The sequence below is a fragment of the Coregonus clupeaformis genome, chromosome 29 (assembly GCF_020615455.1).
Source record: "Coregonus clupeaformis isolate EN_2021a chromosome 29, ASM2061545v1, whole genome shotgun sequence".
Lineage (NCBI taxonomy): Eukaryota > Metazoa > Chordata > Actinopteri > Salmoniformes > Salmonidae > Coregonus > Coregonus clupeaformis.
In genome coordinates this window covers 10,768,664-10,795,380 of record NC_059220.1, presented here as the reverse complement: position 1 = coordinate 10,795,380, position 26,717 = coordinate 10,768,664, and the positions used below count along the sequence as shown (strand labels likewise).

General features: G+C 46.7%; 1 non-coding gene across 1 annotated transcript; it reads left to right on the top strand.

The window, feature by feature from the left end:
• The first annotated feature begins 16,323 nt into the window (after nt 1-16,323).
• Nucleotides 16,324-16,396, top strand: trnag-ucc. Its single transcript has one exon. It is a non-coding gene; the product is annotated as a tRNA-Gly (tRNA).
• Nucleotides 16,397-26,717: the final 10,321 nt, after the last annotated feature.

Genomic DNA, 26,717 nt, shown 5'->3' with positions numbered 1-26,717 from the left:
AGATTAGTTGTGTGTCGTCAGCGTAGCAATGATAGGAGAGGCCATGTGAGGATATGACAGAGCCAAGTGACTTGGTGTATAGCGAGAATAGGAGAGGGCCTAGAACTGAGCCCTGGGGGACACCAGTGGTGAGAGCACGTGGTGCGGAGACAGCTTCTCGCCACGCCACTTGGTAGGAGCGACCGGTCAGGTAGGACGCAATCCAAGAGTGAGCCGCGCCGGAGATGCCCAGCTCGGAGAGGGTGGAGAGGAGGATCTGATGGTTCACAGTATCAAAGGCAGCAGACAGGTCTAGAAGGACAAGAGCAGAGGAGAGAGAGTTAGTTTTAGCAGTGCGGAGAGCCTCTGTGACACAGAGAAGAGCAGTCTCAGTTGAATGACCAGTCTTGAAACCTGACTGGTTTGGATCAAGAAGGTCATTCTGAGAGAGATAGCAAGAGAGTTGGCTAAAGACGGCAAAAGAAAGAAGGGATACTGGTCTGTAGTTGTTGACATCAGAGGGATCGAGTGTTGGTTTTTTGAGAAGGGGTGCAACTCTCGCTCTCTTGAAGACGGAAGGGACATAGCCAGTGGTCAAGGATGAGTTGATCAGCGAGGTGAGGTAAGGGAGAAGGTCACCGGAGATGGTCTGGAGAAGAGAGGAGGGGATAGGGTCAAGCGGGCAGGTTGTTGGGCGGCCTGCCGTCACAAGTCGCAAGATTTTATCTGGAGAGAGAGGGGAGAAAGAAGTCAAAGCATAGGGTAGGGCAGTGTGAGCAGGACCAGCAGTGTCATTTGACTTAACAAACGAGGATCGGATGTCGTCAACCTTCTTTTCAAAATGGTTGACGAAGTCATCCACAGAGAGGGAGGAAGGGGGGGGGGATTCAGCAGGGAGGAGAATGTGGCAAAGAGCTTCCTAGGGTTAGAGGCGGATGCTTGGAATTTAGAGTGGTAGAAAGTGGCCTTAGCAGCAGAAACAGATGAAGAAAATGTAGAGAGGAGGGAGTGAAAAGATGCCAGGTCTGCAGGGAGTCTAGATTTCTTCCATTTCCGCTCAGCTGCCCGGAGCTCTGTTCTGTGAGCTCGCAATGAGTCATCAAGCCACGGAGCTGGAGGGGAGGACCGAGCCGGCCGGGAGGATAGGGGACATAGAGAGTCAAAGGATGCAGAAAGGGAGGAGAGGAGGGTTGAGGAGGCAGAATCAGGAGATTGGAGGGAGAAGGATTGAGCAGAGGGAAGAGATGATAGGATGGAAGAGGAGAGAGTAGCGGGAGAGAGAGAGCGAAGGTTGCGACGGCGCATTACCATCTGTGTAGGGGCAGAGTGAGTAGTGTTGGAGGAGAGGGAGAGAGAAAAGGATACAAAGTAGTGGTCGGAGACTTGGAGGGGAGTTGCAGTGAGATTAGTAGAAGAACAGCATCTAGTAAAGATGAGGTCAAGCGTATTGCCTGCCTTGTGAGTAGGGGGGGACGGTGAGAGGGTGAGGTCAAAAGAGGAGAGGAGTGGAAAGAAGGAGGCAGAGAGAAATGATTCAAATGTAGACGTAGGGAGGTTGAAATCCCCCAGAACTGTGAGGGGTGAGCCATCCTCAGGAAAGGAACTTATCAAGGCGTCAAGCTCATTGATGAACTCTCCAAGGGAACCTGGAGGGCGATAGATGACAAGGATATTAAGCTTAAACGGGCTAGTGACTGTGACAGCATGGAATTCAAATGAGGAGATAGACATATGGGTCAGGGGAAAAATTTAGAATGTCCACTTGGGAGAGATGAGGATTCCTGTGCCACCACCCCGCTGACCAGATGCTCTCGGGGTATGCGAGAACACATGGTCAGACGAGGAGAGAGCAGCAGGAGTAGCAGTGTTTTCAGTGATAATCCATGTTTCCGTCAGCGCCAAGAAGTCGAGGGACTGGAGGGTAGCATAGGCTGGGATGAAGTCTGCCTTGTTGGCAGCAGAACGGCAGTTCCAGAGGCTGCCTGAGACCTGGAACTCCACATGGGTCGTGCGTGCAGGGACCACCAGGTTAGAGAGGCAGCAGCCACGCGGTGTGAGGCGTTTGTGTAGCCTGTGCAGAGAGGAGAGAACAGGGATAGGCAGAGGCATAGTTGACAGGCTGCAGCAGATGGCTACAATAATGCAGAGGAGATCGGAATAAAATGAACTAAACATCTGGGAAAGGAGAGAGCGGGCCCTCCCTCACCACAACTCCCAAATATAACTCTCCCAACTTCCACCTCAGAAACTATAATTGTTGTAAACTACAGCGGTTCAATGTTTTCTAGGAATAGACTAACCTAGTTTATTCAGCTAGCTAACTAGGTGCAGTATTATTCCGTGAAAAACGTCCGGGACCTCATCATAAGACGCCACAGCCAGCTAGCATGCCGGTCTCCAACAGCAGGGTTTAGCGCCAATACTCAGCCACAACAACCACCAGTGTATCAACACGCAAGCAGATCGTTCGTGTCCGTGTCTAACGTTGTGGGTTAGTCCCGACAGCTTGAGCGAGTCCGTCGTCAACTTATTCAGCCAGTTAGTTAGCTAGAATAGTTAGCAAACTAGCTAGCCATTGCTTTCAGACAAAGAAGAACCCCTCCTTTCACGGCACGAAAACACAGAGAGAGCCAAACTAACGTTAACTAGTCACCCATGTCCCGAATTCCTTGAGCGACTCGGGCTATCAATATGTAAAAAACAAAACACAAGTGTAGGTTATGACTTACCCCTAGCAGCTACTGTTAGCTAGCCAAGTGCAAAGCTAGCCACTGAATTGACTCAGCCAGTTTGCGTCTGTTCGCTCGGTCGTTCCAGCTATTGTTTACAAGTAGCTATCCAGGTTGCAACAAGCTTGCTAATTTTCAAGCACAGTAGCCACTTGCTACCTAACGTTAACGGTTCAGATAATGAGGTTAGAAAACAGCTGAATGGTAGGCAATTATTGTATGTAATTATTGTAGGCAGCCAGCTGGCGTAATTACAGGCACTCTCAGGCGTGAAACAACTATACCGTTGCTAATAGCTACTCGCCAGCTAGTCCAGGTGGTGAGTTAGCTAGCTAGCTAGCTTCGTGCTACACCCGGCACCGCCGAATACAATACTAACCTACAATAATTACATACAATAACTACCTGCAACAACCCACGATACCTACCTACAATACCTAACTACAATCTAAATACATAGTTTAAGCCTTACTCGACAAAGCCCAAGCTGTGTATAAAGCCAAACTTACCCGACGCCAAGCTTACCCGACGACCTCCTCCCAATTAGTATAAAAGACACCTGTCCACAGAGTGGCCTAGCCAGTCTCCAGACCTTAATCCCAAAGAAAATCTGTGGAGGGAGCTGAAGGTTCGAGTTGCCAAACGTCAGGCTCGAAACCTTAATGACTTCGAGAAGATCTGCAAAGAGGAGTGGGACAAAATCCCTCCTGAGATGCGTGCAAACCTGGTGGCCAACTACCAACTGTTGTAGTTGTTGTCATGACATTGTTGTGAAGTGAGTTAGAGAGGTTTTATGGTCCGTGTTGACCCCATCCTGATAGAGGAGAGCTTCCTGGCTATGAAAGAGGGTAGGGCTTTCTTCCTACCTTCCTCTCCTCTACTCCTGTGTGTTGGCCCATACTCAGCATTGTAGAATGAAAGGGTGAACGGCCCTAGAATGGTGAACAGTCCTTCCTGTGTCTGGTGTCATGATGTCTCAACAGGTTGATGCGTCACACTAAATGAATTTTAATTATCTTGATCTTTGTACAAAGTGAAGGTCACTCATGGACCCCGTTGAAATGTTCAGTGTTACTGGTACATAAAGAGGATACTGGTATATAAAGAGGATGGTTTTCCATGTAAATATTATATTGTTGCGACAGAGTAGAACGGTAAACCAATAACACTCTAATCTTGCTGACACACACAGCTGTGGTCCAGTTGTTGTTGTGATGTTTTTGTGATGTTGTTGTGAAGTGAGTAAGAGAGGTTTATGGTCCATGTTGACCCCGTCAGAATAGAGAGGTCAACATGTGCTCCTGGCTATGATGGGAACACTGGGGGTTGCTGGGTATAGAACCTCTCCAGGGTGGAGACTGAATGGTTGATTCTAAAGAGTTATAGAGGGAAAGAGAATGACTGTTCATAATGTTTTATAAGGAAAGGATAAAGCTGTCAGTCAAAACTAGGCTAAAAATTAAGATTTGATATCAGATGGAATATTTCAACAAGCTCTTCAGTCAAAATCTGCACCAACAATTTATAACTTCATACAAAGTTATGAAGAAGACAAGATCACAGCATGTAGGATTTATTTAGTTGAATACAGTATATAATATACTATACATGGAAATGGAAATTTGTCCTTTGGTCTCGAGTCCAAATTGGAGATTTTTGGTTCCAACCGCCGTGTCTTTGTGAGACATGGTGTGGGTGAACGGATGATCTCCGCATGTGTGTTTCCCACCGTAAAGCATGGAGGAAGAGGTGTTGTGTTGTGGGGGTGCTTTGCTGGTGACACTGTCTGTGATTTATTTCGAATTCAAGCACACTTAACCAGCATGGCTACCACAGCATTCTGGAGCGATACGCCATCCCATCTGGTTTGGGCTTAGTGGGACTATCATTTGTTTTTTAACAGGACAATGACCCAACACACCTCCAGGCTGTGTAAGGGGTATTTTACCAAGAAGGAGATTGATGGAGTGCTGCATCAGATGACCTGGCCTCCACAATCCCCTGACCTCAACCCAGTTGAGATGGTTTGGGATGAGTTGGACCGCAGAGTGAAGGAAAAGCAGCCAACAAGTGCTCAGCATATGTGGGAACTCCTTCAAGACTGTTGGAAAAGCATTCCAGGTGAAGCTGGTTGAGAAAATGCCAAGAGTGTGCAAAGCTGTAATCAAGGCAAAGGGTGGCTATTCGAAGAATCTCAAATATAAAATATATTTTGATTTGTTTAACACTTTTTTGGTTACTACATGATTCCATATGCGTTATTTCACAGTTTTGATGTCTTCACTATTATTCTACAATGTAGAATATAGTAAAAATAAAGAAAAACCCTTGAATGAGTAGGTGTGTCCAAACCTTTGACTGGTACTGTATATATAGAAGCTTTTTGCTGAACGAAAGTCCTTCCTGGGAGAAACCCAGTTAGGTAACCTGAAAATGAAACCCCCCAGAAACACTGTAGACTGTTTGTGTGTGTGTCTCTCTATTTGAGGTCTGACAGAGCTCCCCTTTCTACCTACTTCCTCTGTTCAAACCGCTATCTGATGCTGGGCTTGCTGTAATTTCTGCTCCCCTAGCTACTCGTCAACATAATGTCACTGTGTGTGTGTGTGTGTGTGTGTGTGTGTGTGTGTTTGAGAGAGAGAGAGAGAGAGAGAGAGAGAGAGAGAGAGAGAGAGAGAGAGAGAAAGAGCGAGAGAGAGAGAGAGAGAGAGAGAGAGAGAGAGAGAGAGAGAGAGAGAGAGAGAGAGAGAGAGAGAGAGAGAGGAGCGAGAGAGAGAGAGAGAGAGAGAGAGAGAGAGAGAGAGAGAGAGAGAGAGAGAGAGAGAGAGAGAGAGAGAGAGAGAGAGAGAGAGAGAGAGAGAGAGAGAGAGAGAGAGAGAGAGAGAGAGAGAGAGAGCGAGAGAGAGAGAGAGAGAGAGAGAGAGAGAGAGAGAGAGAGAGAGAGAGAGAGAGAGAGAGAGAGAGAGAGAGAGAGAGAGAGAGAGAGAGAGAGAGAGAGAGAGAGAGCTCGTACACTCACCTCTCTTGGGCTCAAATCCCCAGTTAGCCAACATCACCTTGTGGGCCGTCAGGGTCATCCAGTCCAGACTTTGTTCCTTGACTTTGGTCATTGACACCCTGCCCACTGTGTCCTCATGTGGCCTGGCTGTACTATCAGAGAGAAGGGGCACAGTGACCTTCCATGTTGCTTTTGGGAGGTACTATGGGTGCTCTCTCTGTGATTCATGAGTCATCTGTGAACTAAAGAACAAAGGTTCTCTGGAACTGGAACATGGAACTAGAACAAGGAAGTGGAACATGGATACATTGTGTTTAACATACTTAATTGACCTTTTTAAATGATGCTTTGTTACTTGTAAGGTTACTTTCTTTCTTTTTGACAGATTCTTTCACACACAGTAGGGCTGGGAATTGCCAGGGACCTCACAATACGATATTATCATGATACTTAGGTGCCAATACGATATGTATTGCGATTCTCACGATTATATATGTATTGCAATTCCATACTGTAATTCTATTGCGATTCGATGTTCCAAGCATATTGCTCACCATATGTCTGCTGCAGAGGGACAAGAGAGAGCCATGAGAAAACGAGTTTAGATCAGTCATGGAAATAAAAGTGCTGAAAAAAATTGGCTCCCTATTTAAAAAGAAGATGGAGAACATGCTATGAAGGATAAATACTGGAGTTTTGGTGCAGGTACAGCCGACTAGCGCAAAGATTATATTGCGATATTGTCAAAACGATCCAATTCGATATATAGTCAAAAATAATATCCCGATATGTAACTGTATAGATTTTTTCCCCCCACCACTAACACACATGCATGTAGACATGCACACACACAGAGACAGACAGACACACACAAACACACACACACACACACACACAAATCTACTCCCTTGCGTATTTTATCCATATCCTTGTCTTTGTATTTGATCTCAGATTCGGTATAGGCCTAACCCAGAAAGATTAGACAATGTTCTTATGAATGTCAGGTCTTATAAATACAGTCTGAGGTCTATATAATTTCCCCTTCTTTAGGAGGTGCTTTCTTGGTACTTTCCAACCAGGGCACTTTCTCCTGTTCGTGTGTGTGTGTGTGTGTGTGTGTGGATGTCTTTAACTATACTTGTGGGGACCAGAAGTCCCCACAAGAATAGTAAACAAACAAAAATTTGACCAACTGGGGACATTTTGTTGGTCACCACAATGTCAAATGCTATTTCTAGGGAGTTTAGGGTTAAGGTTAGAATTAGGTTTAGGGTTAGGGTTAGGAGCTAGGGTTAGTTTTAGGGTTAGGATTAGGAGCTAGGGTTAGGTTTAGGGTTAACGTTAGGTTTTCGGGTTAAGGTTAGGGTTAGGATTAAGGTTAGGGTTAGAGTAAGAGTATGGGTTAGGGTTAGGGTTAGGTTTAGGGTTAGAGGTTAGGGAAAATAGGATGTTGAATGCGACTGAATTGTGTGTCCCCACAAGGTTAGTTGTACAAGACTGTGTGTGTGTGTGTGTGTGTGTGTGTGTGTGTGTGTGTGCATCCGTGCATGAGTGCGTATCCACGTGTGTCTCTGTCACAACTGACCCATCCAACCAGTGAACCTACATGGCACTCCTCTCAGTCCTCTGGAGGTTCAGGGTTCAGTGTAAACACACACCATTTCACAACGCTCTCTCCCTATTGGCTCCTCGTGCTTCTGTCCTGTAGACCAACAGTACTCCCTAGTCCCTCTGTGTTTCTGTCCTGTAGACCAACAGTACTCCCTAGTCCCTCTGTGTTTCTGTCCTGTAGACCAACAGTACTCCCTAGTCCCTCTGTGTTTCTGTCCTGTAGACCAACAGTACTCCCTAGTCCCTCTGTGTTTCTGTCCTGTAGACCAACAGTACTTCCTAGTCCCTCTGTGTTTCTGTCCTGTAGACCAACAGTACTTCCTAGTCCCTCTGTGTTTCTGTCCTGTAGACCAACAGTACCTTCCTAGTCCCTCTGTGTTTCTGTCCTGTAGACCAACAGTACTCCCTAGTCCCTCTGTGTTTCTGTCCTGTAGACCAACAGTACTCCCCTAGTCCCTCTGTGTTTCTGTCCTGTAGACCAACAGTACTCCCTAGTCCCTCTGTGTTTCTGTCCTGTAGACCAACAGTACTCCCTAGTCCCTCTGTGTTTCTGTCCTGTAGACCAACAGTACTTCCTAGTCCCTCTGTGTTTCTGTCCTGTAGACCAACAGTACTCCCTAGTCCCTCTGTGTTTCTGTCCTGTAGACCAACAGTACTTCCTAGTCCCTCTGTGTTTCTGTCCTGTAGACCAACAGTACTCCCTAGTCCCTCTGTGTTTCTGTCCTGTAGACCAACAGTACTCCCTAGTTCATACTCTCCCACTTTTTCTTACCAAGGCTCTTATTCTGTAATTTCTGGGTTTTTTTTTTTGGTTTCTGTTGTTTTTCTGTAGCTTTATCCAAATTATATTCTTATTCAGACTCTTGAAATATTTGCTCTATACAGCCAAAATATATCCTTTACATGTGAATGTAATTACGCTCCTTTGTAAAGACAGCAAAGATATGTTGTGTATGTATGGTACATGTTCTTTATGTGCTGTCACGATCGTCTAGAACAGGAGACCAATGCGCAGCGTTGCGAGTGAACATAGTATATTTATTAAATACTCACACGAGCAAAACAAACAAACAACGAATCCGTGACGTCTGTGGTACAACACGCACACACACGAACAAAATCCCACAACCCGAAAGGAAAACAGATAGATTAAATATGGCTCCCAATCAGAGACAAACAGCCGACAGCTGACACTCGTTTGCCTCTGATTGGGAGTCACACCGGCAAACATAGAAAATAAACCACCTAGAACACCCACCAGAGAAACCGAAAACATAGAATGAACACACCCTGGTTCAACATAATGAGTCCCGAACCAGGGTGTGACAGTACCCCCTAAAGGCGCGGACTGTGACCGCGCCTAAATACGAGCAAAACAGGGAGGGCTGGGTGGGCATTCTTCCTCGGCGGCGCTCCGGCTCGGGCTTGATCCCCACTTCCTCTCCAACCCCCCAAAGTACTCCTGGTCCTGTCTAGCCCCGCTGGCCGGAGCCGGACTGACGACACGCGCCCCTGGCTTGGTGCGTGGAGCAGGAATGGACCGGAATGGGCTGGCGACGCACACCACTGACTTGGTGCGGAGAGCAGGGACGAGCCGGACAGGGCTGACGAGACGCACCACAGACTTGGTGCGGGAAGCTTGGATGGGCCGGACTGGGCTGGCGACGCGCACCGTATCCCTGGTGCGAGTGGCCGGAACAGGCCGGGTCGGGCTGGCGACGCGCACCGTATCCCTGGTGCGAGTGGCCGGAACAGGCCGGGTCGGGCTGGCGACGCGCACCGTATCCCTGGTGCGAGTGGCCGGAACAGGCCGGGTCGGGCTGGCGACGCGCACCGTATCCTTGGTGCGAGTGGCCGGAACAGGCCGGGTCGGGCTGGCGACGCGCACCGTATCCCTGGTGCGAGTGGCCGGAACAGGCCGGGTCGGGCTGGCGACCGCGCACCGTATCCTTGGTGCGGGGAGCAGGCACAGGCCGGGCTGGGCTGGGGACGCGCACCACAGGCTCCATGCGAGGAACAGGAACAGACAGGACCGCACTGAGGACACACACCCCTGGCCCTACACGGGGATCAGGAACGGGCCGGACCGGACTGGTAACACACCCCAGTACCCTTGGCCGTGCCTCTACACCTTCCTTCCCCTTCGTGACCAGTGGCCCCCTTAACCTGGCGGCCCTATCTGCCAACCTCCTGCACTCCTCCAACCCGTACACCTGCTGCCCCGACGTCGTGAGCCCCCCTAAAAAATTTTCTGGGGGTCTCTCCTCCCCCGTGGACCAGGCCTCCATCATTCTCGCCCAATTCTCGCTCCTCTGTTTCCAATTATCGCCCTTCAGCTCCTGGACACGCTGCTTGGTCTGGTCTTGGTGGGATTTTCTGTCACGATCGTCTAGAACAGGAGACCAATGCGCAGCGTTGCGAGTGAACATAGTATATTTATTAAATACTCACACGAGCAAAACAAACAAACAACGAATCCGTGACGTCTGTGGTACAACACGCACACACACGAACAAAATCCCACAACCCGAAAGGAAAACAGATAGATTAAATATGGCTCCCAATCAGAGACAAACAGCCGACAGCTGACACTCGTTTGCCTCTGATTGGGAGTCACACCGGCAAACATAGAAAATAAACCACCTAGAACACCCACCAGAGAAACCGAAAACATAGAATGAACACACCCTGGTTCAACATAATGAGTCCCCGAACCAGGGTGTGACATGTGCTCTTGAACAAAAAAAAAAAATGTTGTATGTCCTGTCAATAGACAATCAGATCTATGCAGAAACAGAGTTCTCCTTTTTCTCAATTTTTCTGGATAGTCACCCACTGAAGTGTCCTGGGGTAGGGGAATATTTTTGGAACTCTCTAGCCAGCGTCACTCACAACCGGAGTTTGTGTGATTGTCTGTGAGAACTGAGTCAATGATGACGATGGTACCTAGCCTCAGTAGTCTGGTTGGTTCACGGAGAATGGGGTAAGTTGAGCCATTTTTTTACGTTCAGCATCACTACGTCAAGGGAAATATAGTATTATTTCTAACAAAGATATCTACAAATATTCAAGGATGTTGTGTGTACCTGGATATAATCAGAATTCATGTAAACATAACAGTTTTGAAAACAGCAGTCTCTTGGCACAACTTACCTCGGGTATAAGGTACATTGAGCATAGGGACAGGGTATGTTGAACTGCCTTGAGATATGTGGGTGATGGTGTCCTGTGACAGTGGGTGATGGTGCTGGTAGGTCAAAGTTTAATTCATGGAATGGGGGTGTGGTATATTGTATATCTTAAATGTATGCCTACATTCAGATATAGATCTCTCTGTTCAATATAACCCTTCCATTTCTTGACCAGTTGCCTGGAACAGGGATGCTGTTTCAATATACCAATTCGTAGGCAAGTTTGCATTTTTTGGCTACTAAGCCCATGAAACTGATCTGTGAGATTCTTGATATGTTTAGCAAGCTCAGACTCCATGTCATCAAATGAGATCTTGTGTTTCTCTGCTACTCTATCATACAATCTCTTTAGAACAGATACATGTATTTAAAAATATATATATATATTACCTTCAGTAATATTACCTTCAGAAAGACTGGTCATGGCTCACATCAACAGCATAATCCCAGAAACCCTAGACCCACTCCAATTTGCATACCGCCCCAACAGATCCACAGATGATGCAATCTCTATCGCACTCCACACTGCCCTTTCCCACCTGGACAAGAGGAACACCTACGTGAGAATGCTATTCATTGACTACAGCTCAGCATTCAACACCATAGTGCCCTCAAAGCTCATCACTAAGCTAAGGATCCTGGGACTAAACACCTCCCTCTGCAACTGGATCCTGGACTTCCTGACGGGCCGCCCCCAGGTGGTAAGGGTAGGTAACAACACATCTGCCACACTGATCCTCAACACGGGGGCCCCTCAGGGGTGCGTGCTCAGTCCCCCTCCTGTACTCTCTGTTCACCCATGACTGCATGGCCAGGCACGACTCCAACACCATCATTAAGTTTGCCGACGACACAACAGTGGTAGGCCTGATCACCGACAACGATGAGACAGCCTATAGGGAGGAGGTCAGAGATCTGGCCGTGTGGTGCCAGGACAACAACCTCTCCCCTCAACGTGACCAAGACAAAGGAGATGATTGTGGACTACAGGAAAAAAAAGAGGACTGAGCACGCCCCCCATTCTCATCGACGGGGCTGTAGTGGAACAGGTTGAGAGCTTCAAGTTCCTTGGTGTCCACATCACCAACGAACTATCATGGTCCAAACACACCAAGACAGTCGTGAAGAGGGCACGACAAAGCCTATTCCCCCCTCAGGAGACTAAAAAGATTTGGCATGGGTCCTCAGATCCTCAAAAATTCTACAGCTGCACCATCGAGAGCATCCTGACTGGTTGCATCACCGCCTGGTATGGCAACTGCTTGGCCTCTGACCGCAAGGCACTACAGAGGGGTAGTGCGTACGGCCCAGTACATCACAGGGGCAAAGCTCCCTGCCATCCAGGACCTCTATACCAGGCGGTGTCAGAGGAAGGCCCTCAAAATTGTCAAAGACTCCAGTCACCCTAGTCATAGACTGTTCTCTCTGCTACCGCACGGCAAGCGGTACCGGAGTGCCAAGTCTAGGTCCAAAAGACTTCTCAACAGCTTCTACCCCCAAGCCATAAGACTCCTGAACAGCTAATCATGGCTACCCGGACTATTTGCACTGCCCCCCCCACCCCATACTTTTTACGCTGCTGCTACTCTGTTAAGTATTTATGCATAGTCACTTTAACTCTACCCACATGTACATATTACCTCAACTACCTCAACTAGCCGGTGCCCCCGCACATTGACTATGCAACGGTACCCCCCTGTATATATAGCCTCCCTACTGTCACTTTATTCTATTGTATATATAGCCTCCCTACTGTCACTTTATTTTTACTTCTGCTCTTTTTTTCTCAACACTTTTTTGTTGTTGTTTTATTCTTACTTTTTTGTTTAAAATAAATGCACTGTTGGTTAAGGGCTGTAAGTAAGCATTTCACTGTAATGTCTGCACCTGTTGTATTCGGCGCATGTGACCAATAAAATTTTATTTTATTTGATTTGATTCAGTGTATTTTTTCATCCCTTGCTGCTGCTCAAAGGGACTTATTACCTTCTCTCACTTCCTTGGCGGCTTTCTTAAGAACCCTGCTTGTTTTACATTTGTATATACGGGACATGATGATGTCTGCTCTGTAATAATAAAAATGCACTACCTTGAGATCATATGTGTGACACATTGCAAAAATACTATACATAAAACTGACCAAATGTAATCATAATATGTATGGGGTATGGTGGCCATTGGCTCAACTTATCCCAAGGCAAATATTTAGACTATATTAGCCCACACATCTACAAGGATGCACTTTCATGCTAGGTTTAGGACCTCATATCGTAGTTTATAGAAACCCCAACTGATGTGTAAAACAATCTTAAAACAATCTACTTTGGTTTAGATACAAGCATCATGAAACCTATTACACAATGCATTCATTTGACTGTGTGAAAAACAGTTTTTGGGCCCTAACTTGCTTACCACTTTTTCCATGTGGTTTCTTCCTTCACAGACTCCATGGAATGAAGACCTCTTCCTAAATATTTGGTCACATTATTCATTTTGTGTATGGTTTCCTAGAAACAAGGGGTGGCTCAACAAACCCTTTGGCTCAACTTACCCCACTCTCCCCTACACTCTCTGTTTACATACCTTGTCCTGTCCTAGTGTGACTCCAGGACACCCGAAGTTATTACAATGCATCTTCTAATCTATATGGAGCTAAAGTATCTATAACTGACCGTCTGTAGGACTGAGATTATCCAGTCAAACTTTATTATATAGGCTGGCCTCATATTCCTACACTGGGGGTATACAAGAAAGAGAATAGGTGTACAAAACCTGGTCTGGTCCCAGATCTGACTGTGTTGTCTTGACAACTCCTGTGGTCATTGTTACAAGTGGGTAAAACACTCTAATAAAGTATTGATATTCTATTAAATCAATTCTAAGCACTGAAGGAGCTCCAGTAAGCATCAGACATTGATAAATGATTGACACAATGATAGCTGTAAAGCTATAATCATCAGAAACTCTTGTCGCTCGGTGAACACAGCTGTAAACAAGGCTCACTATCAGTTTCCTGAGGTTGCCTCGAGTCATGTCACAGGAAGTGATGTCACTTCCTGCTCCATTACGTCAGTGTGGAAAGTAGAAGCCCCCCAACTTTCCTCAGATCCACTTATGAGATGATACATATAGGACCATAAGCTTTAATTAGACAGCTTTCCGAGGTGAAGTAAAATAACCTAAATCTCTTACCTAGTAACCACTGCAGCTAAACAAACAGGGTTGGCGCCGACAAAGATCGCGGCTTCGCAACTAGCTCTTAGGAAACTTTGCGGTATTTTGTTTTTTATGTATAATTTTTTACATTATTAGCTCAGAAAGTGTTATGTATCATTACATACAGCCAGGAAAAACTATTGGATATAAGAGCGGCGGTAACTCACCAGCATTATGACCAGGAATACGACTTTCCCGAAGCAGATCCTTTGTTTGCTTTCCCCAGGACAATTGAACTGATTCCAGCAGCTGACCCAAAACATCGCCGGCAGAGGAGAGGCACTTGGAGCGGCCTGCTGGTTCACACACCACCCACCGCTTCCAAGTATACTACTCACTAATGTTCAGTCTTTGGATAATAAAGTTGACGAGCTTAGGGCAAGTTTTTCTTTCCAGAGAGACATCAGGGCCTGTAACATACTTTGTTTCACGGAAACATGGCTCTCTGGGGATATTCTGTCGAAATCGGTCCAGCCAGATGGGTTCTCAGTTCATCGCGCAGACAGAAATAAATATCTCTCCGGAAGTAGAAGGGTGGAGGTGTGTGTTTCATGATTAACGACTCATGGTGTATTTGTAGTAACATACAGGAACTCAAGTATTTTTGTTCACCCGACCTAGAATACCTCACAATCAAATGCCGACTGTATTATCTCCCAAGATAATTTTATTCGGTTATAGTCATGGCTGTGTATATCCTCCCTCAAGCCGATACCACAACGGCCCTCAAAGAACTTCACTGGACTTTATGCAAACTGGAAACCACATATCCTGAGGCTGCATTTATTGTAGCCGGGGATTTTAACAAAGCAAATTTGAGGACCAGGCTGCCTGTCACGAATTCAGCCGAGGCTGCCCCTCCTCCTTGCTCGGGCAGGTTTCGGCGTTCGTCGTCACCGGCTTACTAGCCACTACCGCTCCATTTATCATCACTCCATTTGTCTTGTCTTATCTTGTCAATCACACACACCTGGTACTCATACAGGTATAGAAACAATCAAATAAATACATGAAAAGATAACCCCGACCCCCCCCCCTCAGTCCCCACCCACCCGCGCACATCCTCCCTCCCCACCCGGAAACCATGCTTCCTACCTCTTCTCATCCCACCAAGCAACCGAGGTTGCTTATTAGTCCCTCCACCCCACCCATCCATCTCCTGATTCTCCCCTTAGATTCCCCCAATCCCCCCTGCCCTCCCCCCACAATGACCAGAGTGCTCTGCTGCCTGCCATCAGTAATCTTCTCTGATTTATTGAGAGATTTAAGGGGCTATCATCATTAAGTAACATAATAGATGGAAAGCATTGAACATTTAAATGCCCTTAGAAAAAAACTTTGTAACTTTGCCCGCGAAGCACTCCCACATCATATGAAGGAATGTGCCTACCTGATTTAGGGGACACAGTGAACAGTTGGGAGTTAGGAACAATTTCATCGTAAAACATTTGCATGGTATTAAATACAGCATGTGAACAAAATATGAATTTATAAATTGGTGGTTTGGATTATAGGATGCCAAGGTCATATTTTTCCATATCCTGTTCCAGTTAAAGGGTCGTTCAGATTCAATTAGATCTGTGGACCATACTTTTTTAATGGCTAGCTCACAATATGTTTATACATTATAGAGATCAGCCCTTTTGGGAGCCCAAATAATTTATTTATAAATCCCATCATTGGATGTTTCGGTAGTTGGGGTTCCCAAGGGACTCCATAGGCCAGTAGAGCTGACCTAAATTGTAAATATAAAAAAAATGAGTTGCCTGGCACTACCAGTCAAAAGTTTGGACACACCTACTCATTCAAGAGTTTTTACATTTACATTTACGTCATTTAGCAGACACTCTTATCCAGAGCGACTTACAAATTGGTGCATTCAACTTATGATAGCCAGTGGGACAACCACTTTTTTTATGGGGGGGTGGGGGAGGGGGGGTAGAAGGATTACTTTGATACTATTCCAGGTATTCCTTAAAGAGGTAGGGTATCAAGTGTCTCCGGAAGGTGGTCAGTGACTCCGCTGTCCTGACTTCGTGGGGGAGCTTGTTCCACCATTGGGGTGCCAGAGCAGCGAATAGCTTTGACTGGGCAGAGCGGGAACAGTGCTTCCGTAGAGGTAGGGGGGCTAGCAGGCCAGAGGTGGATGAACGTAGTGCCCTCGTTTGGGTGTAGAATCAGAGCCTGAAGGTAAGGAGGTGCCGTTCCCCTCACAGCTCCGTAGGCAAGCACCATGGTCTTGTGGTAGATGTGAGCCTCAACTGGAAGCCAGTGGAGTGTGCGGAGGAGCGGGGTGACATGAGAGAACTTGGGAAGGTTGAACACCAGACGGGCTGCAGCGTTCTGGATAAGTTGTAGGGGTTTACTGGCACAGGCAGGGAGCCCAGCCAACAGCGAGTTGCAGTAATCCAGACGGGAGATGACAAGTGCCTGGATTAGGACCTGTGCCGCTTTCTGTGTAAGGTAGGGTCGTACTCTGCAAATGTTGTAGAGCATGAACCTGCAGGATCGGGTCACCGCTTTGATGTTAACGGAGAACGACAGGGTGTTGTCCAGGGTCACACCAAGGTTCTTTGCACTCTGGGAAGAGGACACAATGGAGTTGTAGCTCAGTTGGTAGAGCATGGCGTTTCCAACGCCAGGGTTGTGGGTTCGATTCCCACGGGGGGTCAGTATGAAAAATAAAATAATAATGTATGCACTCACTAACTGGATAAGAGCGTCTGCTAAATGACTTAAATGTAAATGAGTTGTCAACCGTGATGGCGAGATCATGGAGCGGGCAGTCCTTCCCTGGGAGGAAGAGCAGCTCCGTCTTGCCGAGGTTCAGCTTAAGGTGGTGATCCGACATCAACACTGATATGTCTGCCAGACATGCAGAGATGCGATTCGCCACCTGGTTATCAGAAGGGGGAAAGGAGAAAATGAATTGTGTGTCGTCTGCGTAGCAATGATAGGAGAGACCATGTGAGGATATGACAGAGCCAAGTGACTTGGTGTATAGCGAGAATAGGAGAGGCCCTGGGGGACACCAGTGGTGAGAGCACGTGGTGTGGAGACAGATTCTCGCCACGCCACCTGGTAGGAGCGACCTGTCAGGTAGGATGCAATCCAAGAGTGAGCAGCGCCGGAGATGCCCAACTCGGAGAGGGTGGAGAGGAGGATCTGATGGTTCACAGTATCAAAGGCAGCAGATAGGTCTAGAAGGATAAGAGCAGAGGAGAGAGAGTTAGCTTTAGCAGTGCGGAGAGCCTCCGTGACACAGAGAAGAGCAGTCTCACTTGAATGACCAGTCTTGAAACCTGACTGGTTTGGATCAAGAAGGTCATTCTGAGAGAGATAGCAGGAGAGTTGGCTAGAGACGGCACGCTCAAGAGATTTGGAGAGAAAATAAAGAAGGGATACTGGTCTGTAGTTGTTGACATCGGAGGGATCGAGCATTTTTTGAGGAGGGGTGAAACTCTCGCTCTCTTGAAGACGGAAGGGACATGGCCAGCGGTCAAGGATGAGTTGGTGAGCGAGGTGAGGTAAGGGAGAAGGTCTCCGGAAATGGTCTGGAGAAGAGAGGAGGGGATAGGGTCAAGCGGGCAGGTTGTTGGGCGGCCGGCCATCACAAGTCTGGAGAGAGAGGGGAGAAAGAAGTCAAAGTATAGGGTAGGGCAGTGTGAGCAGGACCAGCGGTGTCATTTTACTTAATAAATGAGGATCGGATGTCGTCAACCTTCTTTTCAAAATGGTTGACGAAGTCATCCACAGAGAGGGAGGAGGGAGGGGGAGGAGGAGGAGGATTCAGCAGGGAGGATAAGGTGACAAAGAGCTTCCTAGGGTTAGAGGCAGAGGCTTGAAATTTAGAGTGGTAGAAAGTGGCTTTAGCAGCAGAAACAGAGGAAGAGAATGTAGAGAGGATGGAGTGAAAAGATGACAGGTCCGCAGGGAGTCTAGTTTTCCTCAATTTCCGCTCGGCTGCCCGGAGCCCTGTTCTGTGAGCTTTATTTTTACTATTTTCTACATTGTAGAATAATAGTGAAGACATCAAAACTATGAAATAACACATATGGAATCATGTAGTAACCAAATAAGTGTTAAACAAATCAAAATATATTTTATATTTGAGATTCTTCAAATAGCCACCCTTTGCCTTGATGACAGCTTTGCACACTCTTGGCATTATCTCGAACAGCTTCACCTGGAATGCTTTTCCAAAAGTCTTGAAGGAGTTCCCACATATACTGAGCACTTGTTGGCTGCTTTTCCTTCACTCTGCCGTCCGACTCATCCCAAACCATCTCAATTGGGTTAAGGTCGGAGGATTGTGGAGGCCAGGTCATCTGATGCAGCAGTCCATCACTCTCCTTCTTGGTAAAATAGCCCTTACACAGCCTGGAAGTGTGTTGGGTCATTGTCCTGTTGAAAAACAAATGATAGTCCCACTAAGACAAACCAGATGGGATGGCGTATCGCTGCAGAATGCTGTGGTAGCCATGCTGGTTAAGTGTGCTTGAATTCTAAATAAATCACAGAGAGTGTCACCAGCAAAGCACCCCCACACCATAACACCTCCTCCTCCATGCTTTACGGTGGGAACGACACATGCAGAGATCATCCGTTCACCCACACCGCATCTCACAAGGACACGGCGGTTGGAACCAAAAATCTCAAATTTGGACTCCAGACCAAAGGACACATTTCCACCGGTCTAATGTCAATTGCTCGTGTTTCTTGGCCCAAGCAGGTCTCTTCTGACTTTTGGTGTCCTTTAGTAGTGGTTTCTTTGCAGCAATTCGACCATGAAGTCCTGATTCACACAGTCTCCTCTGAACAGTTGATTTTGAGATGTGTCTGTGACTTGAACTCTGTGAAGCATTTATTTGGACTGGGTCTACCATTCCTGTGGCAGTCCTCATGAGTGCCAGTTTCATTATAGCGCTTGATGGTTTTTGCGACTTCATTTGAAGAAACGTTCAAAGGTCTTGAAATGTTCCTTATTGACTGACCTTCATGTCTTAAAGTAATGATGGACTGTCGTTTCTCTTTGTTTATTTGAGCTGTTCTTGCCATAATATGCACTTGGTCTTTTACCAAATAGAGATATCTTCTGTATACCCCCCACACACACACACACACACCTTGTCACAACACAACTGATTGGCTCAAACACATTAAGAAGGAAAGAAATTCCACAAATTAACTTTTAAGAAGGCACACCTGTTAATTGAAATGCATTCCAGGTGACGACCTCATGAAGCTGGTTGAGAAAATGCCAAGAGCGTGCAAAGCTGTCATCAAGGCAAAGAGTGACTATTTGAAGAATCTCAAATATAAAATATATTTTGATTTGTTTAACACTTTTTTGGTTACTACATGATTCGTATGTGTTATTTCATAGTGTTGATGTCTTCACTATTATTCTACAATGTAAAAAATTGTAAAAATAAAGAAAAAACCTTGAATGAGTAGGTGTGTCTAAACTTTTGACTGGTACTGTATGTATCCTTCAAATCTTGGAATGTCCATGAAATCGTATGGGTACAGAATCCACATTTGGACCACTGGGGGGATGCAAAAGGCCGCCCTCCAGATCTCAAGGCATTATTGTGAAATGTTGGAGTATGGGCATGCCATTTTGATTCCCAGTTACATTGTTTTTCAATTTTGTGCCAAATAGAAATTGTTTGAGCAATAATTGGACCAAAGCGTAGTTTACATTGTTTAAGGGATATATCAGTGATGACCACCTCTTCCAGGGCAATAGGAGACACCATATGTCTCTCTATACTCAGCCAGGGGGCAGAACAATCATGTCTAAACCAATTTAGGATGGGGCGAAATGCTAGTGCCTGGAAATACAATTTAAAGTTTGGTACGGACAGTCCTCCTACGTCTTTCCCTCTTTGTAAATGTGTTAATTTTATCGGGGATTGATTGAGAGGCAGTAGGGCTCATTTGGTTAGATGAATTTTATAACTTGAGAGGAAGCTGAATTTATCTATGATCTTCAATGCCTTTGGGAGCAATTGAGATACATTGTCTAGATATAGTAAAATATAATCTGCGTATAATGAGATGAAGTGATCAGTAAATTTGGGTGAAATTGGTGTTATAGCACCGCAGGCTTTAATTAGGTAAGGGGAAGTACAATAACTGAAATCTCTTACCCAGTAACTACTAGAGCTAAAAATACAGTAGCGACACACATACGATATGATACATAGGACCACAGGCTTTAATTAGGTAAGGGAAAGTACAATAACCTAAATCTATTACCCAGTAGCTTTACAGCAGGTTGTCATTTATTGGGATGATTCATGTACTGGCGAGATCTGCTGGGGAGTCACCAGCTGGCACAGCCACAAAGTAATACATCTGATTTTAAACCTAACCCTGACCTTAACCACACCGCTAACCTTATGCCTAACCCTAACCTTAAATTAAGACTAAAAAACTAATTTCATGAACATTTACGATATTTAGCCAATTTTGACTTTGCAGCTGGCCCATCTAGTGGAAATTGCTCAGTTCTGCCTCCAGGGCAAGCTTCCTGCAAATAAACGTCAACCTGAAGCCTAACCACTGTTGCTAAACGCTGAGTGTTCACTCAGATTGACGGTTAAAGGGATTGTGTGCCCAAGTGTGTATGTGTGCGTGCCTGCATGCCTGCATGCGTGTGTGTGAATGTGTGTGTGTGTGTGTCAACCAGAAGTAGGGGCAGGATGTTGAATGTAGGATGTTCCAAGTGTATCTTGTGTCCTTTGCAGCAGACACCTGTCCATCTCACCCACCACAGTTCCTGTGTGTGCCTTGAAACCAGAGCGGTTTCAATGCACACACTGAGTGCTGATGCTGCTGTATGTGGAACAAGAAGAGGTGGTGAGATGTTCCCACTCTTTGACATCTCTGACTGTTTATGTACATAATGCAAGCACAGTTCAGAGCAGCACAGACACTTAACCCATGCACTCCCACACAGCTGTCAGCTGCATGCACAAACAGACAGCAGAAAAATGTTCTGGGAATGTGTCACTTGGTTTCTTTACTGTAACAAGGGCCTTTTTTCCTGAAATAAATGGAAAGACACCACAGAACATACCTCATCACTGCTGCTGTTGTATTACTCAAACATCTCCATAATAAAGCCCAAAGACAAACGTACAGTATGACCTCGGCTCTCTGTGATGTCATCAGACTTCATATTCTCAGACCCAAGTGAGTCTTGTAACTCGGGGTTATTAGAGTGAGAGAGGGAATCAGCTGTTCTAAAATATGTTTGTGGGGACAGCAACAGCTCTGTGTATCCCTCATCTCCTTCATCTCTTTCCCTGGTCCTTCTCCTGGTGCAACACCAGTCTGGTCCCAGATCTGTTTGCATTGGCTTGACAACTCCTAGTGTTTGGCTATTTTGCATGTCAATGTCCGCATCAGAGTTGGCAAGACAGCACAAACAGATCTGGGAACAGGTTGGTGCAACACAACGGTGCTACGCATACTCAACCGGGGTTACAGTGTGTTTACACAGCGGAAATGAACATGTAAACGGGCGAAATCACAACGAGAGCTGAAGCTTTGTTTCCTATGATGCAGGACCAGAAACCAAATTCCACCTGGACCACGCAGACCCATGCCCAGACCATTTTTACCCCTCATAGCACAGTCTCTGGTCTGGTCTCCCCTGTTCGGTTAGTCCATGAAGGTTACATTACATTACGGGAAGGGCCAGGCTAAGTGGGTTTAAATAGTCCTCCACACTACTTCCTCTGGGAACCTGTTAATGACATAAACAGGCCAAGACAAGCTACTGGAAAACAACAAGCCAGACTGTTATAAGGTTCATTAAACCCCCTACCAACATGTTGTTGATTCTGCAGCTACTCAAAAGGTCACAGCGGTTCAGTTCAGTATAACTGACTACTACTTGTTGTATATTGCATGTTACTTATTATTTCTTGAACGTTAACTACAGTCGTGGTCAAAAGTTTTGAGAATGACACAAATATTAATTTTCACAAAGTCTGCTGCCTCAGTTTTTATGATGGCAATTCGCATATACTCCAGAATGTTATGAAGAGTGATCAGATGAATTGCAATTAATTGCAAAGTCCCTCTTTGCCATGAAAATGAACTTAATCCCCAAAAAGCATTTCCACTGCATATCAGCCCTGCCACAAATGGACCAGCTGACATCATGTCAGTGATTCTCTCGTTAACACAGGTGAGAGTGTTGACGAGGACAAGGCTGGAGATCACTCTGTCATGCTGATTGAGTTAGAATAACAGACTGGAAGCTTTAAAAGGAGGGTGGTGCTTGAAATCATTGTTCTTCCTCTGTTAACCATGGTTACCTGCAAGGAAATTGCTTTGCACAAAAAGGGCTTCACAGGCAAGGATATTGCTGCTAGTAAGATTGCACCTAAATCAACCATTTTTTGGATCATCAAGAACTTCAAGGAGAGGGGTTCAATTGTTGTGAAGAAGGCTTCAGGGCGCCCAAGAAAGTCCAGCAAGCGCCAGGACCGTCTCCTAAAGTTGATTCAGTTGCAGGATCGGGGCACCACCAGTGCAGAGCTTGCTCAGGAATGGCAGCAGACAGGTGTGAGTGCATCTGCCCGCACAGTGAGGCAAAGACTTTTGGAGGATGGCCTGGTGTCAAGAAGGGCAGCGAGGATGCCACTTCTCTCCAGGAAAAACATCAGGGACAGACTGATATTCTGCAAAAGGTACAGGGATTGGACTGCTGAGGACTGGGGTAAAGTCATTTTCTCTGATGAATCCCCTTTTTCGTATTGTTTGGGACATCCGGAAAACACCTTGTCCGGAGAAGACAAGCTGAGCGCTACCATCAGTCCTGTGTCATGCCAACAGTAAAGCATCCTGAGACCATTCATGTGTAGGGTTGCTTCTCAGCCAAGGGAGTGGGCTCACTCACAATTTTGCCTAAGAACACAGCCATGAATAGAGAATGGTACCAACACATCCTCCGAGAGCAACTTCTCCCAACCATCCAAGAACAGTTTGGTGACGAACAATGCCTTTTCCAGCATGATGGAGCACCTTGCCATAAGGCAAAAGTGATAACTAAGTGGCTCGGGGAACAAAACATCGACATTTTGGGTCCATGGCCAGGAAACTCCCCAGACCTTAATCCCATTGAGAACATGTGGTCAATCCACAAGAGGCGGGTGGACAAACAAAAACCCACAAATTCTGACAAACTTCAAGCATTGATTATGCAAGAATGGGCTGCCATCAGTCAGGATGTGGCACAGAAGTTAATTGACAGCATGCCAGGGCGGATTGCAGAGGTCTTGAAAAAGAAGGGACAACACTGCAAATATTGACTCTTTGCATAAACTTAATGTATTTGTCAATAACACAGTAATAAACGTACAAAAACAACAAACCTCCAAACAGGGAGGAAAACACAATACCCGTACACAAAGCAACTGCCGGAATGACAAGAACAATCACACACAATAACCAATGAGAGACAGGGGTTAATATAGGGAATACAATACAACATAATGGGAAACAGGTGTAAACAATAAAGACCAAACAAGACAAACACCGAAACATCGATCGGCATTAGCTAGTACTCCGGGGACGACGAACGCCGAAGCCTGCCCGAGCAAGGAGGAGGAGCAGTCTCGGCTGAATCCGTGACACACAAGGGGTCTGAGGAACTCATCTCGGTGTCTAATGGCAGTCAGGCTACCTCTGGCGAGCACATGGAGGGCTGTGCGACCCCCCAAAGAAATGCCACCCCACACCATGACTGACCCACCGCCAAACCGGTCATGCTGGAGGATGTTGCAGGAAGTAGAACGTTCTCCACAGCGTCTCCAGACTCTGTCACGTCTGTCACATGTGCTCAGTGTGAACCTGCTTTAATCTGTGAAGAGCACAGGGCGCCAGTGGCGAATTTGCCAATCTTGGTGTTCTCTGGTAAATGCCAAACATCCTGCACGGTGTTGGGCTGTAAGCACAACCCCCACCTGTGGACGTCGGGCCCTCATACCACCCTCATGGAGTCTGTTTCTGACCGTTTGAGCAGACACATGCACATTTGTGGCCTGCTGGAGGTCATTTTGCAGGGCTCTGGCAGTGCTCCTCCTGCTCCTCCTTGCACAAAGGCGGAGGTAGCGGTCCTGCTGCTGGGTTGTTGCCCTCCTACGGCCTCCTCCACATCTCCTGATGTACTGGCCTGTCTCCTGGTAGCGCCTCCATGCTCTGGACACTACGCTGACAGACACAGCAAACCTTCTTGCCACAGCTCGCATTGATGTACCATCCTGGATGAGCTGCACTACCTGAGCCACTTGTGTGGGTTGTAGACTCCGTCTCATGCTACCACTAGAGTGAAAGCACCGCCAGCATTCAATAGTGACCAAAACATCAGCCAGGAAGCATAGGAACTGAGAAGTGGTCTGTGGTCACCACCTGCAAAACCAGTCCTTTATTGGGGGTGTCTTGCTAATTGTGTATAATTTCCACCTGTTGTCTATTCCATTTGTACAACAGCATGTGAAATTTATTGTCAATCAGTGTTGCTTCCTATGTGGACAGTTTGATTTCACAGAAGTGTGATTGACTTGGAGTTACATTGTGTTGTTTCAGTGTTCCCTTTATTTTTTTTAGCAGTGTACTTCAGTATACCATAGTAACATCTGACAAAAATATCGAAAAACACTGAAGCAGCAAGCTTTGTGAAGACCAATACTTGTGTCATTCTCAAAACATTTGACCACGACTGTAGGTTTGGCAGCAAACCGAGGGGTAAACTGAAGGGGGCTGGGCCGAGGAGGATGTTGAATGGGTCTGAGGCTTGGGCTAACTAAAATGCAAATGTTAAGAAAATAATGTCCCAAATTATACCAACAAGCCTAGATCATTTCCTGTAGTGCTTCTTAAACGGAGCTATTTCTGCCCTGGCTGTGTTTATTTTCATAGGGGAGGAGGAGGGGAAGAGAAAAGGGGTGTGTGTGGACATATAATCCTCTCTATAAAGTCCAGTACAGAACCTCCCATCCCTGCTCTCCTCTCCCCCTCACTCCCATCTCCTTTCTGCTCCCCCTCTGCCCTCTCCTCCATTCTCCCCTCCTCCTCCTCCCCTCCTCCTTTTTCTTCTCCATCCCCCTCTCCCCTCCTCTTCCTCCTCCCCCTCTCCTTCCACCTCTCCCCCCTCCTCCTTCCCCCCTCTCCCCTCTCCCCTCCTCCTCCTCCTCCTCCCCCTCCTCCTTCCCCATCTCCCCTCTACCCTCCTGCTCCTTCCCCCCTCTCTCCTCCTCCTTCCCCCTCTCCCCTCCTCCTCCTTCCCCCCTCTCTCCCTCCTCCTTCCCCCTCTCCCCTCTCCCCTCCCTCCCCTTCTCCCTCTCCCATTCTCCTCCTCCTCCTCCTCCTCCCCCCTCCTCCTCCTTCCCCTCTCCCCTCCCCCCTCCCCTCCTCCTTCCCCCTCTCCCCCCTCCTCCTCCTTCCCCCTCTCCCCTCTCCCTCCCCCTCCTCCTTCTCCCTCTCCCATTCTCCTCCTCCTCCTCCTCCCCTCCTCCTCCTCCCCCCTCTCCCCTCCCCCTCCCCCTCCCCCTCATCCTTCCCCCTCTCCCCTCCTCTTCCTCCTCATCCCCCCCTCTTCCTTCCCCCTCTCCCCTCCTCCTCCTCCTCTCATGTCCTTCCCCCTCTCCCCTCCTCCTCCTCCTTTCCTCTCCCCCCTCCTGAGAGCTAGCCCGGCCTGGACTTCCAGAACTCTGGCTGATGTTTACAGGACTGGATTGGCCTTCTCCCATGGTGCAGGTTGCCTGCGGTGATATCTTATTTATACAAGGCCCGATATGGGAGAACAGAGAGGTTTATTTTGGTCTATTCCCCATAGATGGATCTGATTTCTCCCGACCCGAGTCGTTTCCTACATACGTGCTGCTCTTCAGGTTGGAGAGCGTGCCAGATCCGTCGCCTGGCTACGGTCGGACAGAGTTTGAGTGAATGAGTGGTCTCAGCCTTAACTCATAGAGTTAGATTTAGATGTAGGACAATGGAGTGACTTCAGGCACTTTACAGGAAGTTGACCATTAGACTCATAAAAACAAGCACTGTTTATCTTGAGTTATTACGTATGTCTCTCATCTTGTGGTGGTGTGTTTTTGGTTAATAGAATCACTCTATTAAAGTTTTTCAGAGGACTATCAATCTGTAATGAATGGATTGGGAGATGTACATAATGAGATTATTTACAATATGGTTGTTGTTATTGACTGGATGTTTGACACAGGGTGATTGGGTTATTTTCTATTCTGAAATATGCCGTAGTTCAAGAGGGTATGAGAAAAATCCCCAATTAAGTTTTGTCTTTTATCAAATGTGTTATAATGAAGATTTAGACAAGCGATAATAAGTTATGGGTCTTAACATAAACTTTTTATCACACAGCCTGACTAAACATGTACTCATATTAAATAATACAGATAATATTTGGAGTAGGAACATACTATTTCTAACGCTTGGCTCTGACTCTGTAAATGTTTAAGTTTTGAAGCACAAACAAATAGCAACACACACAGGGCATATTTGAAGTTGTACAGTCACATCTGTCTTTTATAACCTCTCTTGTCATACTGCATCTCAGACCAGTGCTGACTGACAAACTTCATGATGATGTCAGGTAGGATGAGGTGTAGGATACATGATGTCAGGTAGGATGAGGTGTAGGATACATGATGTCAGGTAGGATGAGGTGTAGGATACATGATGTCAGGTAGGATGAGGTGTAGGATCTTTGATGTCAGGTAGGATGAGGTGTAGGATCTTTGATGTCAGGTAGGATGAGGTGTAGGATATATGATGTCAGGTAGGATGAGGTGTAGGCGTACATACTGACTGTTCTGTGCTCTCTCTCTCTCTCTCTCTCTCTCTCTCTCTCTCTCTCTCTCTCTCTCTCTCTCTCTCTCTCTCTTGCTCTCTCTCTCTCGCTCACACTCTCACTCTCTGAGGTTGTGTGTGTGTGTGTTTGTG